The sequence below is a fragment of the Choloepus didactylus genome, chromosome 20 (assembly GCF_015220235.1).
Source record: "Choloepus didactylus isolate mChoDid1 chromosome 20, mChoDid1.pri, whole genome shotgun sequence".
In the NCBI taxonomy this organism is placed as follows: domain Eukaryota; kingdom Metazoa; phylum Chordata; class Mammalia; order Pilosa; family Megalonychidae; genus Choloepus; species Choloepus didactylus.
Window position 1 is genome coordinate 62,248,982 of NC_051326.1, and position 5,519 is coordinate 62,254,500.

General features: G+C 44.4%; 1 pseudogene; it reads right to left on the reverse strand.

Moving 5' to 3' along the window:
* Window positions 1–3,352: 3,352 nt before the first annotated feature.
* On the reverse strand, window positions 3,353–5,299 carry LOC119516514 (annotated as a pseudogene).
* Window positions 5,300–5,519: the final 220 nt, after the last annotated feature.

A 5,519-nucleotide genomic window follows, 5' to 3' on the forward strand; every position in this document is an offset into this window, starting at 1 on the left:
CCCTATCCTTCTCGTCATAGACTTAGTCCATGACTTCATCATTTATAGCCTGGCTCACTGCCACAAATTTACCACTAGTTCCTCTTCCTCTTGCCAGGCCACACTCCAGTTCATCTTCTACACTGCTGCTGGGATATTTATAAAATGCAAATAAGACAATATAACTCCCTCATCTAAAACCTTTCAATGATTTATGTAGTCTGCAAAGTAAGGTTCAAATTCCTCAGCATTTTGTACCAGAAATCTGGTGGGCTGGCTGTGATCCACCTCTCCAGGATCATCCCCCATGAGCCCTAGAGATGTCTTACACTAGAGGTCAGCATATTCCAGACAGGGTTCTGAGGAGAAGTTCCTCAAGATATTAATAAAATTCTGGTCAAATAAGTTTGCAAAAGTGAGAAAACACGTAAACACTGTAACAGTCATTGAGAATATCCAAGAAAGGAATAGAGAAAGAAAAGCTTAAGCATCAAACTACTGTTTCTCACTGAATGCCTATTAACATCTCTAGGAACTCAGTTTGGAAAATGCTACTGGAAGAATTTGGAATAATTTTAACAGTTCCTAAAATATGCTATGCTCTGCTGCTTCTCCATCTCTGTCTGGGTGCTGTTCATTCGTTTATTCATTCATTCTAAAACACTCATTTTACATCAACTGTATGTGTGAAAAACTGCTATAGGTTGAACATTTGGAGGAAGAAAGTGCTCTGGGTGAGCCAAACAAGCAAACATATGATTAAAACAGTCATGATAAATATAGTATAGTTGGCTGTATAAAGTGGAAGAAACTGAGCTGGGGAGATCAGGAGGTAGTAATGTTGCCCCCTCCATCTTTAGTGATCATCTCTGAGAAGGGTGTCAGCTTTTACTTCACGTACATGGAGGCTAAGTTGTGAAGTGTGCTGGTATTTACAATGGTTCTGTCTTCCTGATGTATTGAATCTTTACTCTTCTGAAATGCCCCTCTTTGTCTGTAGTAATATTTCTTTTCATAAATTCTGATATTAATATAAATACTCCAGTTCTCTAATGCTTACTGTTTGAATGGTATACCTTTTTCTGTCATTTTACTTTCAACCTATTTTTGGCTTGAATGTAAGTTGGGTCTCTTGTAGACAGTATAAAATTGGATCTTGCCATTTCATCCAATCTGACAATCTCCAACTTTGACTGGGGAGATTAGGCAATTCATATTGAATGTATATTTCCATTAAATGTCTGGATGTATATTTCCAAATTGGGATTTTTCTATGTCTTCTCTCTTTTTCATTCTTCTGTTCCAGTTGACTACCCTCATTTGTATTAGTTTTCAGTTTGTTCATTTCAACTTTTTCTTTAGTTATTCTTCGTTTTTGTAATTGAAAGATTAGCATATGTATCTCAATTTTTTACTAACTTAATTTCAGAAAATATAGAAACTTTGCTCCAATGTAGCTCAGTGTCTTCCCCCTTTTCTTCATGTTTTGTCATTATATACCTATGTATGATATAAACCCACCATATAACGTTATAATTATTGCTTTATATAATGTTACATCTTTTAAAGAAATTAAGACCAGAGAAGAGAAAATGTATGTCTATACAGCCTTTTATATTAACCCACATAACTTTCATTTCTGATGTTCATTTCTCTCTGTGGATTCAAGACCCTGTCTATAGGAGATTCTTTTCAGTCTGAAGTAATAAATTAGAGATTTTTTTGTAAGACATGTTTTTGGTAGATTGAATTACATAACCCCAAAACATACATGTTCTTATTCTTCATCCTTGTTCCAGAGAGTGTGGACCTATTTGTATATAAGACCCTTTGAAGGTGTGTTATCATTTATAAGTGTGGAGCATTTATGAACAGGATTTTCTAGATCCTATTTAGGTGTCAGCAGAATTAAACAGGGTGGTCCCCAAATCTGTATTGCTGGGTCCCTTATAAACAAGTAATTTTGCCGATCAGTAGGAGAAAATCACAGGAGGATTCTAGGACAACACTATGTGACAAAAGACTGTCATCAACAGATACCAAATCTCCAGGATTAAGTATTACATTCTGTGGGGAACCAAGCTTTTCATGTCACTTAGACCATGTCCAGGGTGGTGGCCTGGAACGCTGGGCCACAAGCCCGCATGGAACACCGTGTAGGCAGGCCTTGTAAAGATGTGTGTCTTGTGACTATGACAGCAGCATTAACCATTGACCCCAGATTGTTCCTTCTTATCTGCAGCAGGATGTAAAGATTAATATCTGAGAGACCCTAAATGCTTTGATCACGTAGTGTAGTCTTGCTTTGTGTAACAAACGAATAAATAACTGGAGCACAGGTACATCAGCACCCACTTAGCATGAGATGCAGTGGGTCCCCTGCTCCCTTAAATCTTAACTTTGTGTCTGTGTCTCATTTCAGCATCGCCCTGTCAGCAACAACATTCCTGACATGTTGACTTTTGACCTCTAGCCTTTAAAACTTAATTTGAAGGAATAAATCTGGGTCTCAGATGAGTCTCTTAAAGAAAGCACATGCTTGGATCATATTTTTATATCCATTCTGCCAAACTGTGTCTTTTTATTGGGGACTTTAATCCATTAATATTCAATGTTATTACCATGATAGTAGCACTTACTTCAAACATTTTATCCTTTGGTTTTTTTTTTTTAAACATTTGCATGTTTATTTATAATCACAATTTACATTACTCCAACAAAGCAGCCCCACTGCTGTTCTAACTCTTAGCCAGTAAGTCCTACAAAAATAAACCCAAGCCTTTACAGTAACTTAATATACAATGAAAACCTTTTATGGCTGCTTAAAGGGGTTTGGTTAACAAGGTGCTTGTTTTCCACAAAATGGTCTGTCAGAGGGAAGCATGCTCACACTAAAAGGTCTGACCCATTCACTCAGGCAACAAATTTATATTCCCCACCCTCCCTCCACCCCACCTTTAAAACAAAAACACAGAACTATTTACAACTGAGAAGAAATAGGCTTTTGGTTAACTGACCTTGCCAAAAAAAAAAATGACCGGCTCATTTCCAAAGGAGATGAGAACACCCGGGAGCGGCTGCCAGAGTCCGATGCTGAACTGACTCACATCCGGGACGGGGAGGAGGGCCCTGTGGACGCAGGGCCCTGTAGATGCCAGCCAAGTAACTAGTGTCAGGGGCCCCTTCCTTTGCCTGAAAGTTCCCCCAGTCCTCCCCTACCCCCTGCCAGCCCCCAACCTTGCCAACTCCACTCTAGACATCAGAGTATCCCATTCACTTACACAACATGATCCACGAGATGCCCCACTTCCCTACCCTGCCCCTCACTCCCGCCCCGGCTCCTGAGACCACCCCCGTCAGCAGGGGTGCCAGGCCAGCTGGGTTACAGACATGCTTGGCTGCCTCATCTGCCAGATAAGATTTGGTTCCCCTTGAAAGTCAAAGTCAAGGCTGTCATTAAAGAAAAGTCACTGAGTGAGGGTCAAGCATTCATAACAGACCCTTTCTGCAAAATACCAAAACCTTAGAATTGGGCCGTACGCAACTGCAAAGGAGAAATAGGCCAACACACCTCAAAGAGGTTACCCATGAACACTTCCCCAAAAAATAAGTGGTTTTAACTCAGACCATGTCCAAGTTCAGTTAAGTCCAAAACATTAAGTAGTATGGGAATTTTCCAAACTTAGTAAACAAAGTGACCCATTTCTCCCACAGTAAGCGCAGCGTTTTCTACGTGTCCTTCCACACACAGTGTCATGTCTGTGCTGCTTCAGGTGGAGCCTTCGGGTACTCTACACCCTGCCAGTCCCAGCTCGGTGGGACGTTGGGTTGTGAAGGGCCATACCATTGCCTCTGCCTCCTCAAAATCCACCCCGGGAAACTATGTCCACAAAGAAACCTCCGTGGCACCCCGAAGGTCTCCGTATTGAGCTTCCTCTCTTTGGCCTACATGGTGCGCCTGGAACTGGTCTTGAGTTCAGAGGAGATGTTGTCAAAGGAAGACTTGGATTTATCGTAGTAGCAGTTGGGCCCCAGCAGGTCTTCTTCGGCAGGGGTCTCGTCACTTGGGGTCACTTGGGGTCCTTCTCTTCCCCCTTCTCCGCTTTGTCATCTTTAAAATTCAGTTTCTTCTTAAATTCTTTGTGGAGCTCCTCTCGGTTGAACTGAGCATCTGCCCTCTCAAAATCAAAATCATCTTCAAACTTGATTGTGTTTTCCTTAATGTTAGTTGGGCGGTTTTGTCCTCTAGAGTGATTCCTCGTTTGCCTGTTCCCTGGTCTTCTCTGAGGCCTTCTGTTCTCATCATTCACCTGCCCTTGACTCTGCACAGCTGTGGGCTGAACTAGATCACTGGCGGTCTTGCTGCTCGGCTGGGCCTGGCGACCGTTGAGCTGCATCCCTGCAGTGCCCTTGCCAGGTAACAGCTTTTTGGCATTCAGGTGATCGACAGAACCAGTCTGGACAGCCTGCTCCACCATGGGGCTCTTGCCAACTGGGATGGATGGAAAAGCAGCTCCCTTGGAAGTGAGCTGATGTGGCTCTGAGGACATGTCAAGCTCTGAAACGGGTTGTGGAGATGGAGAAGAACTAGGGCTGGAAGCAGCGGCTGAAGCTGGAGGGCTTACCAACTTCTCAAGGCCCAGGGAGGCTGCGTACTGTTGGCTCAGCAGGGAGCTGGCCGCCAGCTGGCTGCAGGGCGGCATTCCTCGGAAAGGGCTGTAAGGCATGTGTTGCTGGAAGGACGACGCCGAGGCAGAGCCCAGGGAAGACTAAACAATAGCAGGATCTTGAGGTAGTGTGTGTTGAGCTTTCGAAGGTTCACACACAGTAATATCTTTGTTATCACTTCCTCGGAAAATGATGTACTCATAGATTTCCTCTCTTGGCGGGGGAGGGGGGAGGGGGGGAGAGGCCTATCTGTGGGGCAGTCTTCAGTACCAAAGGACCTCACTTTGGCGAGCCCCGCGGTGGAGTTGTCCGTGTCGATGGTGTAGAGGATGCTCTCGTAGCAGATCTGCACCTTGGAGATGAGGCTGGTCTTGCTGCCCAGGTACGGGGTGGCCGAGGAGCCGCTCATGGCGCCGGGCTGCGGCCACACTTCCTCGCACTTCTCAGCCTCACCGTTGCTTGCGCTCCTCAGCCCAGCCGCCGCCTCCGCACCTCCTCACCACCGCCGCCTGAGGGGCCTGTGCCGGGACCCGGCAAGCGAAGGTGGGGTGCGCGCGGACGATGGCTCGGAGCGGGCCGCGGGGGCTATCCTTTGGTTTTTATATGTCATGTCTTATCTTTGTCTCTTTCACCCTTTTAGTTACCTTCACAATCTTCATTTCTCTACTCTCCTCCAAGCCTCACTCTTTCCTATCTTTGCCTTTCAGCCTGCAGGACTCCCTTTAGTATTTCTTGTAAGGCAGGACCCTTGTTAATGAACTCTCTCAGTGTCTATCTGTCAATGTGTTAAACTCTCCCTCATTTCTGAAACACAGTTTTGTTGGACAGAGAATTCTTGGCTGGAAGTTTTTCTCTTTCAGTATCATATATAT